The sequence below is a fragment of the Cnephaeus nilssonii genome (assembly GCF_951640355.1).
Source record: "Cnephaeus nilssonii genome assembly, chromosome: 16".
NCBI classification, from domain to species: Eukaryota; Metazoa; Chordata; class Mammalia; order Chiroptera; family Vespertilionidae; genus Cnephaeus; species Cnephaeus nilssonii.
This window is the reverse complement of record NC_137087.1, coordinates 31,753,910-31,777,399: the sequence shown is the minus strand read 5'-3', so window position 1 is coordinate 31,777,399 and position 23,490 is coordinate 31,753,910. Positions and strand designations below refer to the sequence as shown.

Genomic DNA, 23,490 nt, shown 5'->3' with positions numbered 1-23,490 from the left:
AGAGTAATACTTCTGTTTAATGAAACAAGGCTTGAAACTGGATTCAGAAAGACAGTGAATAACAAACTATAGTAGTACAAATTGGATAAGATCAAGATGTTTATAAATTTTCTGAAAATAAGAAAATTCTCTCCAAAATGTGAGTCAATAAAACATAGAATTTGGCAGTCAACTAGATTTTTGTTTTGAGAACAGTGCATTTTAAGAACACTAGCCATGCATTGAGTCCTTATGATGTTTCAGACATAATTTTGAATATTTTAGTTTTCTTATTTAATTAGAACATTACTTCAAAAAGTGTTACATATTATAGAAGGCATTGTGTCCAACTTCCTAACACCTATTATTACTCCAGTAGATTAATTTAAGCCATTCATTGTAAGTCTGATCCCTTTGCTGCCAATTAGTTCAGGGGTAGGTTATGATCCCTTTTTGGAAAATGATCTGAAGGAAGTCTACTTTAGTCATCTGGAAAAACTAAACTGATGAAAACTCCTTCTTAAGAGAGCGTTGGTAGGATACTAGATGTCTGTTCTTCTTCAGGATTTTGTCAGGTTTGTATATAATGCTTTAGAGAAGCTGTGTCTCATTATTAGCCGAAGGATGGACTCAACAAAACATAGATGGCAATGTTTTCTAATTATTAATGCTATAGTAGTACTTTCAGAATAAATTATTCTAAGATAAAAACATACTATGAGTTTCAATTTTTCCAAAACACAGCATTTTTATTTAAAAGTTACTTTCTTTTCTTTCTACCCCCCTCACTAATTCTAGAAAGAAGAATACTGAATAAAAATCCAATATATATTACAAGTTTTTTTCTCTTTTCTTGCAAGACAGGAAAAAATAGTTTATATCACTTTAACCTCTAAATAGAAAAAGAAATGCACACATAGGAAGACAGTAGATTGGTGGTATGAAATTAACAACCTGGCATCTGCAACAGATATCTACTTACTGCCAAATATTTACTGAAAGAAAAACATTTTTTGTTTTCAAATTTTATTAGTGCTTATACTAAACAAGAAAAATGTTCTCTTAGGAATATTTCTTTTTTGACAAGAAATGAACACAGTATCTTTTTGCTTTCTTGTTTGTGGAAAAAAATAAACACTTATTTTGGTAGTTGTGATATCTTCAGTGTTGGGACATACTTCCTATCAAAAGTAAATTGCTAAGAGTACCGGTGACAGCCTTCGACCCCCATTTGGTTCCTCTGGGCACATCTGCACCACTCATGGGCCACACACTCCACCGTCCTAAGCCACCTTCATGGTGAAGCTCACAGAGGATAGTAAAAATCAAGGTGACCCCAAGAAAATGGCTCCTCCTCCAGAGGAGGTAGAAGAAGATAGTGAAGATGAGGGCATGTCAGATAAAGATGAAAGCTGTGGAGAAGAGGTTATCATTCCCCTGAAAAAAGGCAAGAAGGCTACCACAACTCCAGGAAAGGAGGTGATGGTTTCCCCCAACAAAAAAGATTGCAGTTGCCACACCAGGCAAGAAAGCAGTTGCCACTCTTGGCAAAAAGGCAGTGGCTATGCCGACCCCTGGCAAAAGGCAGCAGTTATACCACCTAAATCATTAGCCACGCTGACAAGCAGGCAGGCACACCAGGCAAAGCATTGGTAGCAACCCCTGGTAAAAAGGGAGCCACCCCAGTGAAGAGAGCAAAGAACGGCAAGAATGCCAAGAAGGAAGACAGTGATGAGCAAGATGATGAGGACAGTGAAGAAGATGATGATAATGAGGAGGAAGAGGAGGAGGAAGATGAGGATGCATTTGAGGCAGCAGTGATGAAAACTCTTGCTGCTGCTGCTCCTGCCTCACATGATGAGGATGAGGATGAAGAAGATGACTCTGAAAAAGAACCTAGAGATTACACCAGCCAAAGGCAGGAAAGCTCCCATAAAAGCTGTTCCTGTGAAGGCCAAGAGCACAGCTGAGGATGAGCATGAAGAAGGTGATGATGAAGAGGAATATGATGATGAGGAGGATGAGGAGGAATATGATGATGATGATGATGATGATGATGATGATGATGATGATGATGAAGAGGAGGAGGAGGAAGAGCCTGTCACAAAAGCACCTGGAGATCAAAAGAAGGAAATGGACAAACAGAAAGCTGTTCCTGAGGCCAAGAAACAGAATGTGGACGCCAGAGACCCAACTATGGCTTTCAATCTCTCTGTTGGAAACCTGAACTTCAGCAAATCTGCTCCTGAATTAAAAACAAGTTTCAGTAATGTTTTTGCTAAAAATGATCTTACTGTTGTGGATGTCAGAATTGGTGTGACTAGGAAGTTTGCCTATGTGGACCCAGAAAAAGCCTTAGAACTCACTGGTTTAAAAGTCTTTGGCTATGAAATTAAACTAGAAAAAAAAAGAGCGGGGGGGAGATAGTAAAAAAGATTGAGATGCAAGAACACTTTGGGCTAAAAATCTGCCTTATAAAGTTACTCAGTATGAATTAAAAGAAGCTTTTGAAGATGCTATGGAGATCAGATTAGTCAGCAAGGATGGAAAGAGTAAAGGGATTGCTTATATTGAATTTAAGACAGAAGCTGATGCAGAGAAAATTTTGGAAGAAAAGCAGGGAACAGAAATAGATGGGCAATCCATTTTCCTGTACTATACCAGAGAGAAAGGTCAAAATCAAGATCATAGACGTGGAAAGAATAGCACTTGGAGTGGTGAATCAAAAAACTCTGGTTTTAAGCAACCTTTCCCACAGTGCAACAGAAGAAACTCTTCAGGAAGTATTTGAGAAGGCAACTTTTATCAAAGTGCCCCAGAGCCAAAATGGCAAATCTAAAGGGTATGCATTTATAGAATCTGCTTCATTCTGCTAAAGAAGCTTTAAATTCTTGTAATAAAAGAGAAACCGAGGGCAGAGCAATCAGGCTGGAATTGCAAGGATCCAGAGGATCATCTAATGCAAGAAGCCATCCATCCAAAACTCTGTTTGTCGAGGATCTGTCTGAGGAAACTACAAAAGAGACACTGAAGGAGTCATTTGATGGCTCTGTCCGGGCAAGGACAGTCACTGACTGGGCTCTTCCAAAGGATTTGTAGACTTCAACAATGAGGGAGAGGCCAAAGCCGCCAAGGAGGCCATGGGAGATGGTGAAATTGATGGAAACCAAGTTACTTTGGACTGGGCCAAGCCTAAGGGTGAAGGTGGCTTTGGGGGTCTTGGTGGAGACAGAGGTGGCTTTGGAAGCAGAGGTGGTGGCAGAAGAGGCCGAGGTGGATTTGGTGGCAGAGGCCGGGGAGGTTTTAGAGGTCGAGCAGGCTTCCGAAGAGGCAGAGGAGGAGGAGGAGACCATAAACCACAAGGAAAGAGGATGAAGTTTGAAGAGTTTCTTCTATCCCTGTCTTTCCCTCTTCCATTTGAAAGAAAGGACTCTGGTGTTTTCACTCTGTTAGCTGATCAATGACAGAGCCTTCTAAGGACATTCCAAGATGGTATCCAGTCCTGTGTTCTACTTGGAAATCCATTTAGGTAACATTTCAAAGAAGATACCCTGTTGGCTTTGACTGGATATTTGTGTAAATTTTTAAAGAGATGATAGAACTAACCCTTATCTGTAAGTTTTGAATTTGTATTGTTTGTTCCCATGTACAAAAGCATTTTTTTCCTACAAATAGTTTTTGTGTGTATGAGTTGGGGTATAAAGAAAAGCAGAATGTCTTATTATAATTTTGCTTCAGCAGCTATGGGACAAATTAAAAGTCCTAAACTCTGGTGCCCCCCGAAAAAAGGAAATTGTGATATAGCATCACATGACAACTTCAGCTACCAACCACTAATGCCTTTGCCTTACTGAGCTGGGAATGTATTGGGCAGCTAATTTTGATGGCGATACAGGAATGAAAAGAAACAGTGTGCTTTCTGTAGCAGTTCTCAGAGCTTTCATGGTGTAGCACTGTTCAATGGATTCCATCTCTGGAGAATCTGAACTGCCATCTCTCCAAACACTATCACTGTGTGGCCCTTCTGTTTGCTGTTCTGTTGGTGAATGTTTAACTTTGGATTACTTTCAATCATTTGGCAAATAGTTATTTTATGTCTATTATGTGCAAATTACTGCAATAGATGTATCCCAATTATAGGCATTTCACATTTTGCTGTTTTATAGTTCACCCTCATCATATTTGATGTTATCTAATAGACAAACTCATTAATGACAATAATCTAAACAGAGGATGGCAAAAAGAGTTAGAATTTAATTTAACTTTAAATCCCTATTTATGAGAACATATGAACTCTAAATAGCACATACTCCATAACTAATAGGAATAAATGTAATGGTTACTGATAAAACTATACCAGATATTTTAACATATTATAATCAATTCCCTTTTACTACTTATTTTTGACCATACATATTGGGGAAAAGTTAAGGTACAAAACAAACAAACAAACAAAATAAGCTATTGTTTCTGTAGTTTGCATCCTAGTAGCTGTATTACTGGCGAGACCAGTGGTCGGCAAACTGCGGCTCGCGAGCCACATGCAGCTCGCGAGCCGCGGTTTGTTGCTCTGTTGACTGAGTTTGCCAACCATTGACCTAGACTCTCAATTCCAATAATTACAGGCTGTTGTTGTTCCTTGTGATTAAGCCCCTATCCCAGTGGTCGGCAAACTCATTAGTCAACAGAGAGGCAAACCACGGCTCGCGAGCCGCATGTGGCTCACGAGCCACAGTTTGCCGACCACTGGGCTAGACCAACACACTCATCCTCTACCTCAAGAGTATGATATACATTGCAAATGGTATCTTCATCTATGATCCCCAAAGCTCATCATTCCCAACTTGCAGATGTAGGTTATTGTAACATTGTACAATGTGCTTGTCAACTAGCACCACTGCAGTCCTCGGTTGTTGAGAACTATGCACAGACACCTTTTTCTCTAAAGCACCTGGACTCCTTTTCTTGGATAACTAACATATTTGGATAAATGACTTAATTCAATTTTCCTTGAATTCTTTCCCTTTCTTCTGGTACCTAGTCCTACAGATAAGATTTAATCTCTCCACTTCTTTCCATGTTAGGATGTTAAAATTCTAGATTTTTCATCAGATTACATTCGACATTCTAGACCAACTATGAACCATTTTGATTCTTTTCCCTCCCACTTTACCTCATCATCTTTGTATTCTTCATCCACAATACAGTAAATCAGGCCTTTTCTCCAAACCTCTTACTCATGGTCTTACCAACATCTTGGTTGCAAACTCCTAGCATACACAGATCTACCAGAGAACAAATTTCTGTAGTTAAAACCACCTATTTTATTACAGTAGCCTAAGTATTGTGAGTCATTCTACACTGGAAAGTATACATTATATCTGAAAGATGGGGGGGGTTATATTCTGAATCAAAAGATGGGCTTATATCTCAGATCTACTACTAAGTCCTCTTCAAATCTCAATTTCCTCATGTAGAAAATGGAAATAAAAATTGTGTCTTCATTTGTAGCATGAAAAAAACACACAGATACTTAAAACACATGTCACATTGCCTGGTATATAGTAAGAGCTCTGTAACTATTGTCTATCTATGTATTTAGTTATAATGACCCCATAAGAGAGGCCCTAAAGATCAGAAGCATACCCAGTGAAATGACACGAAGGATATAAAACATAACCAATAAATCTCTTGGTTTTCTCCCACAGAATAGCTAGCAGCTCCATACGTGCATCCTGCTCCACACACTGACACATTTTCACATCAAGTCACCCAACAGCCACACTTTCAGTAGGGCTAGTGGCATTTAACTTTCTCTAGAAACACCCATCCTCTTGAAAAAGAGGAGTTATATAATACATCATACATTAATGGGCTTGGCGGGAAATTAATATTTTTATCCTTTCATTTTCCATATCCAGTAACACCATCATTATATTCATATCATCTCTGTATTTTCTTGCCCTGTATATCTTCCTGGTGAGCATATGGCATTGCAGATGGCTGAATATTAAGAATTTGCTGAACTGGAAAGAAATCTACATAAAATTAGGATCTACAAGCTAACTTTACCCAGAGATGTTATGAGATGAGGAGCGGCCCTCAGAGCTTGAGTGGACATCAGTGGTTCGTAAGCTAGGTGTGTGTAGCCATCACCTGGCAAACCCAGTTACTTTACCCAAGAGATCACAATTGACAAAGTCAAAATTAGAGGCAAGAAATGTAAGATTTCAACAGGATCCCTGGGTGATATTGTTGCAGGAGGTCTGGGAGTCACATCCTTAGAAAAATTGTCATGTATAAAACAGTGATTTACTAAAGCCTAACAGTTTTGTTTTAGGAATATTTTTGGAACTTATCTAAAGTTATAAACCTCTAAAAACCACCTAAATGGGTTGCAAGCTCTTAGATCAAATCTCCACATGAATATATTTCCCATATTACTCTCTCAATCCATACCCTATTCAACTAGATTTAAAAGATAAAATTAAAAAGAAAAATAAAAATCCTCAAGCTTCTATCTACATGGTTACTGTGCAAAAAGCATCCTTTGCAAAGTAGCTCCCTGGCAGTCTTAGGACCTGTTCTGTTTTAAGGGTTGCTCTTAACCACAGCAGGACATTAGAATTATGCATAGAGTTTTAATATATCCACACCTCAAACCCATTAAAATAAAACTTCTGGTTTGGTCCTGAGACATAGGGATCCCTAAGTTAATTCTCAAACTAGGTTGAGAAGCATGGCTTGAACTGAACAGATGTATCAGAGGTTATGTGAACAAGGCCTCTGTGTGACAATAAGAAGAAAAGTCCTCTTTTTGCCTGGAACTCCCATTACCTCAGGATTCTTCACAGAATTAGTGTATAAGCATGGACTGTACACAATGAGATGAGCAACTCCAATGTCTTCCAAATTTCAGAAACCAAGGATTAGGAAAAAAATGGCCTACTCTAAAATCTAAGAGGAAAAAAAAAACCCACTACAACCCTCATATAATTAGCTTAACATACCAAGAATAGGAGCACAGATGAAATAAAAAGAAACTTCAGAATTCTAGTATACCTGTTCTCAAAGAATAAAGTTAATAAATAAATGGAAACATTCTTTTAAAAAGTCATATTCTATATGCTTAGGTTTAGACACTAAATATGATTTGGCTTAGACTAAATTGTTCTTATTAAATGAATCAATATTATTTAAACTATTAAGAAATAAGAAAACTTATAAGTTATTTTTATTCCTAATTTTAACAACATATTTTCATCCTCAGAAAGATTAAACAGTTAAGGCTATCATGATTGAAGAGCTACCCCAGTGCCCTCTGCATAAATATACATACATCCTTGCATATCTTCCCAAGAAAGTATCTGGATAGATAATAAGGTAGCATTAAATAAACTACTCTGAATGTAACACTATCAAGGTAAGATGGGTAAGAGAAGAATAGACTTTGCTCCAACAAATTGGGGCAGGCAAACTGTGGGCATGGCTATGTATCAGGAAGAACTATCGGAATCCCAATATACTCAATCTAGTGAAATCTAATCTAAACAAGTGGTAATGTTTAAAGGCTTAAGATATATTGTCTTAAACTCTTTATTTATTATATAAGTTGTTCTCACATAATTCTACTTTGAACCCAGAAGAAAATGGTATTTGCTAGTTTTAATAAATAAGAAGAGGAGGAAAATTATAAACGCTTCTCAGATATAGTGAGAAAGCAATTACTTGATGTTTTTATTAGTTTCTCCTAGTTGCAAGGAGAGGGACTTGCTTTATCTTAGATAAAGTTGACCTGGATGATTGCATAAAAACATTCTGAAAGCATAGGTCACAAGTGAAATTTTTAAAGAAAATCTATGTCTACTCTATGTACTTTAAATCAATGTATATCTACTTAATCTATCAATCATAATCCTATTAGTGAGTATGTATTGGGCGATATTTATAAATTTCTATATGGATTATTTTGGCATAATAAAAGTTCATATGTTTTAATATAACTATTAATTTGCTTTAGATTATTTTATCTGATTAAGAGATAGTTTTACTTTGTCTCATCAAATGATACTTTATGGAGTACTACAAAAAGCTTCCTGAATAGGTTTTACAGTCCCCATCTTCACTTTTGATGAAAATGGTAAAAACTGTGATTCCCTCACCAACAAATATCCTTGTATCATGGTATGTATGGTTAGATTATGAGATTGTGTTATTAGTGGACTATTTCTTGAAGTAACAAAGTATATTGCAACTCTTGAGATTAGAAAACAATCACATGATCAAGTTATCAATCTCCAATAGGCCAGATTAGCAAAAAACATAAGAGCTTATAAAATGCAATCTTTGACATCTCATTTCTAAGAATTCCATGAGAGAGAAACACTTTAGTATTCATTCCTGGGAAAGTGGAGCTCATGGTATTGAGGCAATAAACCAAGGTCTCAGAGGACAAACCTGTCACATTGGAAATGTTCTAGGAGTACTCTACAGATTCTAAAAGCTACCAACCATTAAAAAAAAAAAAAATTGAATCAATTCTAAAGGTGAGAAATTCCATAAATTACACTAATTTTCTCGGCAGCTTTATCTTCAACAAGTGATAAATTTGACCTTTTAGGTATTATAAATGCTACAAAACATAAAATAAATGGAAACACTTTTATTAAAGTTATAATTTTTAAAAATGAATCTGTCAATATTTATAATATATTCAGATATTTTACTAATGTCTAACAACATTGTATATTTATATTATTACTAGAAGCCTGGTACACAAAAATCGTGCACTCAGCAGGGGTCCCTCAGTCCAGCCTGTGCCCTCTTGCAGTCTGGGAGCCCTCAGGGGATGTCTAACTGATGGCTTAGGCCCGCTCTGTTGGACATCCTTAGCGCTGACACGGAGGTGGGAGAGGCTCCCGACACCGCTGCTGCACTTGCCAGCTGTGAGCTCAGTTTCTGGCTGAGTGGCACTCCCCTGTGGGCCTGCACTGACCACCAGGGTCAGCTCCTGCATTGAGTGTCTGCCCCTGGTAGTCAGTGCGCATCATAGTGACTGGTTGTTCTGCCATCAGGCCACAACCAGCTCTCTGACATCCCCCGAGGGGTCCCAATTGTGAGAGGGCGCAGGCCAGGCCGAGGGACCACACTGGTGCACTATCAGGGCCACAGAGGGATACAGGAGGTTGGTCAGCTGGGAGGGCTCCAGGCCATGTCTAGCCTATCTCACTGGGTCCCAACCGGCCAGACCCCATTAGCAAGCTCACCTACTGGTTGGAGTGTCTGCTCCCTGCTGGTCAGTGCACGTCATAGCGGCTGGTCAACCGGTCAACTGTCTGCCCCCTGGTGGTTAGTGCACATCATAGCAAGTGATTGAGAGGCCTTAGCGTATCATTAGCATGTTACACTTTGATTGGTTGAACAGCCGGCTGGCCAACTGGACACTTAGCATATAAGGCTTTTATTATGTAGGAGCACTGAGCCAAACAGGCGAGGTTGATTTGGTTGCTTCTTGCATCCAGGGGCGGGGATCGAGCCCACAAGGTCAGGAATATTTATAAACTTTTAATGAGGATAACCAAGTGATGTAATATACCTAAGCAAAGATCATCTTGTGAAATGTAGTTTGGTAAGTTGTTAAAAGGACTAAATGTAATTGGGTTAAGTAGCTTCAAATTAATTATAATCTTCCAATATATTCCATAAAACTTACCTTGAGGGCACAGTTTTGTGACTCAAATATAAAGAAACTCCCCTTATTATTATTTTTTTTTAATCTAAACTGGCTCTACTTTTACAAGTAATAACACAATTGTTAATGGGGTGAAACTCTACATATGAGTCAAGTGATCATCTATACATTTCAGACAATAAACAGATATGAAAACTTCATGCTAATTAATAAATTATAACCTCACTGCTCAGTTCCCTTTAACTACAATATCTAAATGATAAAATACTATGGAGGGAAATGTCACAGGAATTTTTGTTTCCCATTTACAATGCAAATTAAACTATCTTAGATAATAAATTTTTATCCAATAAAAATAATGATTATCCTCAATTTCCAAAGTATTGTTTTACTTTAACGACTCTTCACAACCTTGGCCACTTTTCAATTCATGTTTTACAGTTATAATTTATTTATGTGATTTATGTTTTATTCTCCTAGTAAAGCCACGGCTGTTAGAAACATCATTGTTTATGGAAAGATAGTTGGAACTTTCTGATTATGTTGTCAATGTAATACTGTACTCAGATTTGCAACTAGCTAATTCATTTACAATCAACACATTTTCAAATCTAGCACCTAATGAAAATGTCAACTGACAGATTAAACTTACAATTATCTAACTTCCATAACACAAATTAAAATTATAAGTTCTCTGATACTGGCTCATATTTATATGCATGTTATTTTTAACCAATTTTGTTGTTACTAAAGAAACTATGCCTGATGATTGATATCCCTGAGGTCAACATATGATTGACATTTTTAATAACATAATATCATGCACTGTTAAACATTGAGCATCTCAGAAAAACAAATAATGTATTACTACTTAATAATGGTATGAGCATATATACATAAACAGAAATATATGCCTTTTTTTTTTTTTTTTTTGTAATCCTCACCCAAGCATATTTTCCATTGATTTTAGAGAGAGTAAAAGGGAGAAGGAAAGAGAATGAAAAACATTGTGAGAGAGACACATTGATTGGTTGCCTCCAGTATGCACCCTAGCCAGGGCCAGGGATTGAGACTGAAACTGACACGTGTCCTTGACCAGAATCAAACCTGGGACCCTTCAGTCCACAGACAGACGCTCTATGCACTGAGCCAAACAGGCGAGGTTGATTTGGTTGCTTCTTGCATCCAGGGGCGGGGATCGAGCCCACAACCAAGGTAGGTGCCCTAGACCAGAATCAAACCTGCAACCAGTCAGTCCAAGGGCTGATGCTGTATCCACTGAACCAAACCAGTGAGGGCCCTATTGGCATTTACACGTACAAAGGTATTTCATAGGGATAGAGTCAGAACATACTTTACTTGATCAACCCAGGATTATTCTCCCTTTTTATTTATCTTGGAAGAACTCATTGTATTGCTTCTGCTTTTGGGGATTAAAAAACTCTTAAGTCTTTAAAACCACTGTTATGACTTTAGGAAAATTACTCAAACTCTGTCTTTCTCAGATCTCTCTTTTTCAAAATGTGTATAATAATAACACCTATATCATAGAGATGAGAGCTATAGATAAAATAAAGTAATTATAATTCTTGAGCCTCTCACATATTCATTGCTCTAGTTGTATTTGTATAATTTTGTTCTGTAAATCAATATTATTTGTATTTTAAAACTACATTCTAGCATCAAAATGACAGGTGATGATGAGAATGAGCAGATTATAACAACATATTGATATTTAACAATTGCAACAAATGGGTCTCTAAAAACTTTGGATTCAAATGTACTAACTTCAAACAAATTTATGTGTATTAGGGGGCAAAGTAAAGAGACTATATATGTGTGTGTGCATGGGCTTCATTTGCCTTCAGGTATAATGAGAACATTCATCAGCCGTGGTATTAATAACTCCTCACTTTTCAAGATATTTATGCACTCCTGACCTTTTACTGAAGCAATCTTGAAAACTGTTCAACGAAGAGTCCTGGTAGATATTACTACATCCCATCTAACCTGAAGGAACTGAAGCACACCACATTAAACTGACTTTTTCAAAGATACTTACTTAGAACTTCATAAAGATTAGGTTCAAACAAAGAGCTATTTGGTTCTAGAAAATGTATGTTATTCAATAAAATATGAAGACAGAAATAGTACAGTATTTAGTGAAATGAGCTATAACAGAAAAGTGCTAGTGAAATACAAAGAAAGGCATGATTCTTATAAGTTGCTGTTCGAAAAAACACACTAAATGTTGGCTTTCTTTTAAATATAAAAGACTTAATTAAGTATATTCTTTAACTTGATTATATTTAAATTAAAATATGACTTATGAAGAAATGAAGTTAAACTCTATTTATCTAAGCAACGTCATTATTATAGTCATAATTAGGTAGTTGATATTAATATAGGAAGCAAGCAAAGGGAAGGCCAGACATTAAAAGCATAGTCATCTGGGCAACTTCACCAGGAAGCTACATCTTCATGCTTCCCAGGGACCTCCAGTCCATTCCCTGCAGAAAACTGGGAGAAGCGATTGAACAAAGGGGGGCGGGGAATGGGCACATGTGCAATAGAAGTCAGGATAACATAGGGAATGTTCTTGCCTGTCAGTCTAGCCTGTGGAACAAGGATTGACTAGGGGGTAGACCCCATCAGAAGTGCACAAAATCTTGGAGAGTCGTTAATTGGTTGGTTTGAAGAAGCTCCTGATTAAAATCCCAGCCAAAGAGTACCCTCTCTCTTGTTAGCTTCTGTGCTCTTGTTCTCTCTCTTGCTCTGTGACCGGCATTGGCCCACGCGCCTGCCTGTTCTTGCTCCATAGCCAGATGGCCTTAGGAGTGCAGCTATGCCGGATCCTGGACTGGAGTGCACTTTAATACGGCCCAGAAATTATGAGCAGAGGCTTTTATTCTGACAAAACTGGGCGTCTTCCATGGGAAGATGGAGATGGGACCTTGGAAGGGAACCCCCTTAATTTTACATCATCAATAAAGCTTTCCACAAAACCCCATCCTCCCGTGGGGGCACCTCAGGAAATTCATTTTCTCACAACACCCGAAGAACTCCACTTCCACTGATAATATAACTAATATGTTTGTATAAAACAATTAATGAATACTAATACATTGATTTTATATTTATAACTATACAGTTTCAATAGCTCTTTGAGAAAAGTTTTCAGATCAATATTATAACCACCATGATTTTAAAAACTGTTAGCATTTTCCAAATTGGCTCCAGATTTCATTAAAAATTAAAAGAAAAATAACAACAAAGAAAATAGTAAAGATTCAGCTAAAGTACTGCTTCTCCCCCACATCTTCAGTAGTTACCTCTTTCCTGAGGTCAGATGTATGAAGTAGGTCCATGTACTAGTATGTTTAAGTCCCAAATTCTGATTCAATGTTTTCAGAACCAGATTTCATACTAAATATCTCAGATACCACACCTCTCATTTCCATCAACCAACAACAGCTAAAACAGAATGTGCATTATGAAGTTCCTCAAACTTCTATTTACATGGCTACTTACATAGATTGGTTTATCTTTTCTTATAGATAAAAATGGGTAAATTAATCAAATTTTTAATGATGACCCTTAATCAGAAGAAAACAATGTTATATTATGTTTCTGTATAAGAAATTAGAGAGGCACATACTAGGTTTTATATACATATGCATATATGTAAATATGTGTTAAATTTAAATGACATGTGAAGGAAAACTTTCAGTCTTTAAAGGGGTAAAATACAAGATAAAAAAACATTTATGTAACACGTGTTGATGCTGTACAAATTAAATTTATATATAATTTAAAGGTATATTATGTAAAAGAAAAAAGAATAATTTTCTAGTTTCTCACAGAGAATATTTTATATTTGCAATAAAAGTACCACTGAGATTTTAGATGAAAACACATCGGCAGAATTGAATTTAAATACAGCATTGACTTCCAGCATGTTTTCTGACTTTTAAAGGGCACGTTTTGAAAAAGAAGAAAGAAGCTCTCTGTGATTTATGATGATTTTAAATGTCTTTGATACTTTTGATTTTTCTCCAGGGTAAAAGGAGAACATAGTTTGATTTCCAGGTGGGCCCAGCAGCTTCCAGGCAGGGGCCCTTTGAGGACTAACTCAGCGGGGTCAGGAGGAATTAAAGAGGAGTGACAAACAGATCTGTACTGCCCTCTGAGAGAATGGAAGTAAGAATTCGGTTCTGCCTATGCTATGCCTGAAGGCATATAACAATGGTCTCTACAGAGTTTTTCAGAAGCAATATTTAATTTACTTTCTATTTGAGTCCAGAGATATGGGTTTTTAGTTGTTGAGTTAACAGTTTAAAGGTTGTGCTTTTGTTTTCTTTATTACTAAAATAATTTGGGAGTTTCATATTAGGGTATAGAAGTAGCATAAAGTGTTTCAACCACTGTTTAGCAAAAAAACATTAAAAGAAATTTTTTTCTTGTCTCACCCGCCAGATCTGGATTCCTGGTAACTTCAAAATTAATTCAGTAAATGGGCACCATAATTAACACCAGGATAGTTATATAGAGATGATAGTTTTCACCTCAATAGTCATTGTGACTAGGACCTAGTAACCAATAACCAAAATGAATTAGGGGGCATCTCCAATTGTAAAGATTAACTTGAGTTATCAGAACAATTTAAAATCTAAGTCAATTAAGACAGGAATGTCCCAGTTAAATTTTTGAATTAGATAGAATGCATTAGTAACACAAACTTGGAAATATCGGTATCACTTAAACGTAAAGGCTATGAGAGCAGATGTTTTTGTTTTGTTCATGACTATATCATCAGAGTTTAGAACAGTGGCTGGCACCTACTTTCGGTCACTTGTTGAATAATTGAATCTGCATTATTTGACACTAAATCTCTAAGACAAAATTTTATTTTATTTTAGCATTAAATAAGAATTAAAAAATCATTAAAAAAGGTCCATATCTTTACTAATAATAGACTTTCAATAATATCACTTTTCTTAGTGTTATAAATAATACACTAAATAATTATTTTATCTTTTCAGCCAAATTAATTAAAATTTATTTCATAAGGCTTGTTATAGTATCTCATTTTTACCTTTAAAAATAATATTATAGGAGCCATGTCTTAATTGTCGAATTTTCCCCGTAGTCTCATAAACTCAGAAAATATCTAATTCCCCACAGTTATGTTCTGACTGATGTTTTAAAGAGCCAGCAAAAGACCAAATACTCTCCTTTAAAAAAAAAATAAAAACCTGCAAAACTTAATTAAACTTCTTCTAATTCCTCAAGAGGGCAATAAATAAAAGAAAATTTCATCACCACCTGCCCCCAAAATGATTGGGACTTTTACATAAGCAATCTAATATTAAGAATCATATTCTTTCCAGTTATTTAGTATCTATAGTTGTATATCAAATACTTTTCTTTTAGAAATATTTTTTATGAAAAAGGTGGATGTAACATGGGTTTAAGAATCTGTTGTTCACCCTGGCTGGAGAGTTCAGTTGACTAGAGCATCATCCAGATTATACCATGGTTGTGGGTTCAACCCCTGGTCAGAGCACATACAGAATCAACCAATGAATTCATAAGTAACAGGATGTTTTACCTCCCCTCCCCCCTCAAATCAACAAAATTTTTTTATTAAAAAAAGAATCTGTTGTTCAGTGATTACACTAAATTTTTTTGCTTTATTGCTTTACAGTCAAAATGTAAAAGCAAAGTCCTCAAAAGGCAACCCTATTCAGAGCAGTGATATTTTCTTCCAACTAATTAAAATAGAGCAACCCAAAGCTCCCTTGTTGCAGTCTTGGCAGGTAGTTAGTTCCATGAGAGGACAATGGAACTGAAAGTGAATTAGTAGGATGCATTGTCACCATGGCCATAAACAGTCAATTTAAACATTTAATCGAAGTATGCACTCGGGAGCACTACTGTCCTCAGAGTGAATGTAGTTCATGCCAAATTGATTTTGTTTATAATCTAGTTCAATGAGATGCAAGGGCCCATCGAAAACCAGCTGCAAATACTGCTGCCAGGGGGAACTTCTGTGATATATTTTGACTTCCCAAATTGGAGTTTAAAACCACAGAGGAAGTGTTGTTTTTTTTCTGTCTAGACCCAACATTATCTGACTGTCAAATAATCACCCAAGGGAAGACTGAAGATAATAGCTACCCTCTTGAATTTACTCTTGCCTATATTCCAAAACTAAACTATAGTCCTAAAAAAGTTCTTAAGCTTCATTTGATGAAAAACTTTGGAACACACCAGATAAATAATATTTCAAATTCTTACTTCCAAATGTTACCGATGAGACAACCAGTCCTCAGCTCTTAACTTTTTGAAGAAAAGGTTTCAATCATGAGACAAAGTGCAGCAAAATGAGAAATTACTGGCCTCAACAAAAATATACTTAGGACAGCGAAGCAAGAAAGGGCATAGAAAAAGTAACAGGAGGGCCTAGGCTGGGTTTCTTTGGCTCACTGAGAAGTCAGAGAAAAGGGGTGTTTGGAGACAGGTTCAGTGGGTTAGCCCAGGAGGAGCTGCTGCTGCCCATTGCTCCAAGGGTTGCAAGTCTCTTGGGGTTCCTTAGACCCCATTTGCATTGCAGGTGTTTATCTTTCTCTTGAAGGTGGAAATCTTAGGGGAGGTTTTCAAAATAATATTCATCAGCTTTCCAGGTGTGCTCTTTCAGGGTCGTGGTCTCCACTGATTGGCCAGTGCCAGATCAGGGTTATTAGTCAATGGAGTTGATCCTGAGGCAGCCAAGGTGTAACTTGTTTGGTTTTGCTGCTTTTCTGAACCTGGAGCTGAAATACAACTCCTAGAGGCTTAGATGTTATCTTTAGGAAGGAAAAGGTCAGGGGGTCTAAACCACCTGACCAGCAATATGAAAGATCAGGGATGCACACTGCATGGCTCATGATATGTTGGGAGAGGATTGGTTACCCTGGAGGCAAAGTTCCTGTTTTCCCAGTTTTGCCCCTTTCTAGGCATCCCAGGCCTTTCTGTCCTGATGAGTGTCTGTACCTGGCCCATCATCCTTCAAGAAGACAAGAACCAAGGTCTTGCCGTTGGTAACACAAACAGAAGTAAGATCAATCAAAATTTCTATCACATACATTCATTGCTATCCTAAAGAAAAATAAGTAAATACATTTCTGCTGGATTCTTCAACAGGATGAGTATTCTAAATATATATATATTCTTTGATTTTAGTACAAATACCCTAGAATCTAATTTAATCAAATTTGGAGAGTTTTCTCCTACATCTCATGTAAGGGATGTAGAATGTTTCACTAACAAGGAGCCACTAGACAAAACAGTTATTCAAAGCAAAGTACCATACAGTAGCTGCACACCGGCTAGGTAACAATAACTCTCTCCCACACAGCAGCAGCAGCCTCTGTACACACAGCAGCAGCCTGCTGGTCAGTCATACATCTTCCCCGTAATGCAGCCAGCCCCATACTGGCTGGTCAGTAACAACTTTATACTATTTAGACAAAAGAGGTTTCTTGCCAAATAGTGACCTCAGTCTTTTGAGTTATAGAAGGGCATGCTTGTACACTGCACATACAGATTATTGTGGCCTTGCCCTTGCACCTGTGTATAGTCCTTGGACACCCTGGATTCCCATGCTCAGAGTGGCTTTAAACATCCTGTGTACTCTGAACAGGGCCTCTACATTCTAATTGGCCTTGAGCAACTGGCTTACTCTGAATAAGGACTCACAGGGAGGGAAAACAAACCTGAGTTTGAATGCTTGACTCTCATAAAGCACTAAGATTATCAAAATCTGGATGAGCTATTTGGAAAACTTTTGAATTGTATTACAATGTAATAATGCCACACCCAACTATTCATGTTATATAAGGCTATCAATGAGGCACAAAAAAAAAAAAGACTTGTTTTGTAAATATTACAGTGGGAAGAAAGTAATGATTTAGAAATATTGATCTTTGATAGGTTTGGTCATAAGGAGATTGGCAGGATGAAAACAGAACCCAGTGGGAGGAAATAAAAGGGGAAAGGAGGAAAAAAAAAAGTAATGTTAAAGACCCTTCAAGGTACTATATAAAGTCTAAAAAAATACATATGTAATAATTAATATATAAATAAACATTTAAAATAATTAAATACTTATCCAGACACTAATATGTTAATATTTAGCACAATGTAAGACAGAGATAGTGTTCTTTTTGGTAGTGGGTTTTGTTTCTCACTATTCCATACATTCTGATTCTTGACAGTAGAATCCCCTGAGAAGAACTTAGGGAAAGCAACCCCACTGGAGACTAAGTTCCCACATAAAGGGAGAACAAGTGTCAAGGACATAATACATAGTTCAGGTGTTAAAGGAAAATGTGAATGCTCTATTTTTCTCTATGCTTATCTTATAAATAGTAAAAAGAAAAGTCACACACAATTTTCATCAATTTAGAGTGTTTGTGAGAGTTGACTAACTTCACCTAAACATGCCCAAACAAAGAACACCTCCCTCTCTCTCTCTCTCTCTCTCTCTCTCTCTCTCTCTCTCTCTCTCATAGCCAGTTGTTTAATTTAATAAGAATTTATCAGAATAAATAATTCAGTAAGTTACATTATCTAGAATTGTTTTTATATTACAAATATAGAGCCAGGTCATTACACTGTAAGTTAAATGAAACTCACATGGATGCCAGTATATTAAGAGATCTACATAAGTACGGCAACCCATATATAGTTAATAATGGGAAATATGTCTTTTGTATTTTATTTTACTTTTTAATACTAAGGATAATTTTTTATCATCCATGAAAATATTTCCTTAAATTAATGTCTAAGCTTTCAGAACTATGACTTGGCTTTTATTATTAACTAATATCTGACTTAAAACAAATATCAAATTCCTATTTTTAGAATTCTGCACCAGGAAAGATATCTGATAATTATTAGATATATTGAAGTAATTTATTAGATATTTTGATATTTTGAAGTTGTTTCTTCCATTACCTATACCCAAAAAGGGTATAGATATTATACTCTCCAGTTATTCTTCATCTCTGTTCTACTTTGGTAAAATATATTTTGGGCTAATAAACAGGATTTTTTGCTATTTCTATCCACATTTCTAAAGTAACAAGTAAAGTTTATGTATATTTTAAATTATAAATTCTCTGTATATACAAACGTATGCTTTGTATTTATATATTTTAAATTATAAAATATTCATGCATTTATAAATCCCTTGAATAAGACTATGTAAAAAGTTTGCATTACGTTAAAAATTACATATGTACTTTATACAGCACTTATTTGTATGAAATGTCAAATTGCTAACGGATTTCCCAAGAAGGACTATACAAGCAAGTAGGATGGGCGGCCAGGCAAGAGATACCTTTCTAAAAAATACATGTTTATAGTTATTATTATATGTTGATTTATATGAAACAACTTGATATAGATAAAGTGTTTAAGCTTATAAGGTGAAATTCTAAATATATCCCTCTTTCAAGTCAATTGATTGATTCATATACAAGCCCATTTAAAATCCAGTCTGATCAAATAGAATATAAAGAAAATATAGGTCAAAAATGTAATGCAATATAATTTTAATTAAATGAAATATATTATGTAATGCTATCTAAATATTTAGCATACCAAGAATACATTGATTTGGAAGACATTAATAGAAATTCCTTTTGAATATTTAGAATGTGTATTATTGCAAAGTTATTTAAAATTGATGGAGTTCATATATAAGAATAAAAAATAGCCTTTTTCTGTTTTAGTTTCAGTCTTAGTTTTTCCTTCAGGGAATTATGGGAAAAGAATATAAAACTGTCATACTCCAGGTACTTTATCTTGTATATTCAAAAAATTGCAACTAGAAATCATAGTCTGGATCCCACAATCAAGATTTGGTATTCAAGAATTCCATTTTTGAATTTTTGTCCATGCCACTTATTTTATAACTAGAGGCCCGGTGCACAGAATTTGTGCACTGGGGGGGGGGGGTGTTCCCCTCAGCCCAGCCTGCACCCTCTCCAATCTGAGACCCCTTGGGGGATGTCCGACTGCCGGTTTAGGAAGGGATCGGGTCCTAAACCGGCAGTCGGACATCCCTCTTACAATATGGGACTGCTGGCTCCTAACCACTCACCTGTCTGCAAGTCTGATCACTCCCTAACCACTCCCCTGTCAGCCTGATAGACACCTAACTGCTCCATTTCTGGCCCGATTGCTCCTAACTGCCCTCCCCTGCCGGCCTGGTTGCCCCCAACAGCCTTCCCCTGCTGGCCCGGTTGCCCCTAACTGCCCTCCCCTGCAGGCCTGGAAGCCCCCAACTGCCCTCCCCTGCCAGCATGGTCCCTCCCCCAACTGCCCTTCCCTGCCAACCTGGTTGCCCCTAACTACCCTCCCCTGCCAGCCATCTTGTGGTGGCCATCTTTGACCACATGGGAGCAGCCATCTTGTGTGAGGGTGTGGGGGTCAATTAGCATATTACCTCTTTATTATATAGGATAACTGTCCATAATTAATACTGTTTAAACAGCATTGTGGAGTTTTAATTGATATACAAATGTATCCACATATGAAAATTGTATAGTTTGACAAGTTTAACATATGTAATCACCATGAAACTTTCATCACAAGCAAGATAAAGAACATGATCTCTAGAACTTTCCTCATGTCCATGGGAAACCACTCTCTCCTCAAACTCCTCCCTGCTCTCTCTCCATTCCCAGTCACTGATCTTCTTTCTGTTACTGTAGGTTAGTTTGTGATTTATAGAATTATATGTCCATGGGTACATGGAATATTTACTACTATCTTCATATATGTACTATGAGGGCAGGAAAAATATTAGAGGAAGGCTCTAATTCCTATGTATCATACAGCTAATTGAAAAACATTTCTCTCGTGTTACATGGCTGACTTTACATCATTCTAAAGTTAATGATTGCAAAACAGAACACCTCAAGAGACAATAATGGAAAGGAGACAGCATACTACTTGAGATACCATTTTTCTTTATTCATCAACAATATTCATAATCTCCCAGCATTATATATAACACACAGTGGTTGTGCTGTCACAGGTGATCATCAAAACTAATTGTATTTTTGCCTTTGGTGCTGGCAACTATTCCAGAAATATTTTATTTTATTTAAATGATATATTTTATTTAGCTCAATTCCAGAGACATTTTATTGCAACTCATCTGGACTTAAAATTCTCTCTCTTTGAAAGATTACAGCTGCAGGAAATCCAACTTTAGATAAAGCATACCTTCACTATTATTAATTATAAATAGATAATATTAAAATATTTTCTCAAAATCCAAAGGATAAACAAGTCAAATAAAGAAAAGGAATGGATAAGAAAAATTGCTATCAGAATGTATAACATCTCAGATTAGAAATGAATAGTCCTTTTGATGTAGATTCACTCCCGGACATAAAGCAGGTAATTAAAAAATAATTTATTAACACTCTTAGCAAAATTCAAGAATTAATTGAAAATTACTCTGGGCTTCTCTCGTGTCTTCTGAATACTAGACTATCACCTCTAGTCAACCTAAGACATCGGTATATCTCAGAAAATGTAGGATATATTTTAGAGAGAATGCTGAGAGAAGGAACACAGAGAATTCTAGCTTCTAACATACAAATCAATTTGATATGTGATTTGGCTGCCTTTGATTTAGGTTTCTGTATTGGAGGAGAATTTTCTGGTTTTCCTACTCAATTTAGCATAAAAGCTACTGAACCTATAGGATTCAGATTTATTGATCTCCCATCTGACTAATAGAGAGAAAATTGGAAATAAAGGTTGGCTTTCCCCTTTTCTATTTAGGATATTTGATAGAAAAAAAAACAGATGACAGGAGAGTGGCAAATACAGACAAAATTGGAGAGAAGGTTTGTTATATAAGGGAAGGTAACACCAACTGCAGAGTAGGTTCTCTTGCCCTTACACACTCTGTTGGACTCTGTAAGCCCCATCACAGGAAACTTGGAAGTTCATTGCTGTGAGAGAAAGGAGAGATCTGAATTTTAGATTTTTTTCAGTGTCAGAAACATCCTCTTACCTGAGAATATAGCAAAGGAGTAGATAGACCCAAAGGGTCTTTGCAGCAAGGACAAATGGCCTCACAGCAGGCTAGAGAGGGGGCCTCACTCATCACAGCCAATGAACCTCAGAGTAAGACCTCATAAAGAGCAAGATGATAGGTCACTACGGAGCCCCAATGAAGACCACAAACCATACAGTGTCTCAGACTTTAAATGAAAAGACCCATAGACACAAAAAGTGCCATATCAAAGACTAGAAAAAGCAAAATGCCTACAACCACATTTAAAAATATATATATATCATCATGAGGTCTTCTCAGTTACACTATACTCCATATAAGATGTCATCCCACATACCACCACACAAACATAGAGCACACCCAGACACTTCTTCAGGGAGAAAAGTAAAAGGAGGAATTAGCATCACCAAAAACATAGCAATTTTTATCCAAGAGAGACTGAACAGTTAGGTTAGTTAAAATTTGATTGCTTTTTAAATTTTATTTATTTATTTTCTTTAGCTAAGAAAAACATGGAGGCTTAAAATGTAGGTCAGATCACTTACAGTGTAAAGGAAATAAATTTTAGTTTCTTGGAAGATTCAAGTTTAATTTTGTTGGTAAAATCATGCGATCTAGTTATAAGAATAATGTGAACTAATGAAGACTCCTGTGATAAGGGAAAACAAGATTGTCAAATTAAAAATCATGACAAAAGCAATATAAAGCAGTAGGAAGAAGGAACATAAGCATCTACTAAATAGAAAATAATGCAGTAAAATTTCCCAAAAATTCAAAGAAAAGGGAAAAAAATAAAAAAAAGAATAATGAGTTGGAAGATTTATATGGAAGATTCAGCCCATGATTTAAAGAAAGTAAAGGAAAAGGGTGGACAGAAAGAGCATGGAAAATTAATTAAAAGATCACATTTAAAGATCACATTTTAAAAAATGAGAGTTTTCAGACAACTTAAGTGTTACATAAGACACATCCTCCTGGAATTTGCAAATGTTAATGACAAAGAAAGATAGAATCTTGAGAGGAAAAAACAGCCAGACATATAAGAATTAGATTGGCTCCTAAACTATCTAGATCATTAAACACCAGAATACAAACATCTACAGAACTCATAAGGGAAAAACATTTCAGCTTAAAATTCTACTCCAGCAAATGTGTTGTTATGCTCATAAAAGACAGAAATTTTGAGATAATCTAACACCCAATAAAAGAATAGGGCATCCTTTCTAAACAATCCACTTGAACACCAAGAAAGATAATTAACAATCAAGTTAACAATTAACATTTCTGTGATTGCTATTAATTGAATATACTATTTATTAAGCATTTACTAAATATCAGACATTTTGTTAAGCTCTTTAACAGAGTCAATCTATGAATTATTTGTGTGAAAAAATTCATAACATTTTTAACTGTCGAAATATGTATAATTCTGAATATGGATACATTTTAAAGAAGCCATCAAATCAAATCTGGTTCATGACAGATGCTTAGAATTTAACTATGTGGAGAAGGAAATCAGTTTAAAAATTCTAGATATGTTATTTTGCTGTGATTTGTCAAACATTTCTCCTCTTACGGTGGCATTGCATGACTAATCACTGCAAAAGCAACATTTATAAGAACCTCTCTGTATGCTTCTCATAAGAAGACAATCCTTTAACTTATTTTTAAATTAATTTCTTAATTAATTACTACTTTTATAAAGCATGGCCATTTTAATTATTGGGATTTCGAA

The 23,490-nt window shown here is 36.1% G+C and overlaps 1 pseudogene across 1 annotated transcript; it reads left to right on the top strand.

Moving 5' to 3' along the window:
- Window positions 1–1,275: 1,275 nt before the first annotated feature.
- On the top strand, window positions 1,276–3,443 carry LOC307112542 (nucleolin-like; annotated as a pseudogene). The gene has a single exon. The product of its transcript is annotated as a nucleolin-like (transcript).
- Window positions 3,444–23,490: the final 20,047 nt, after the last annotated feature.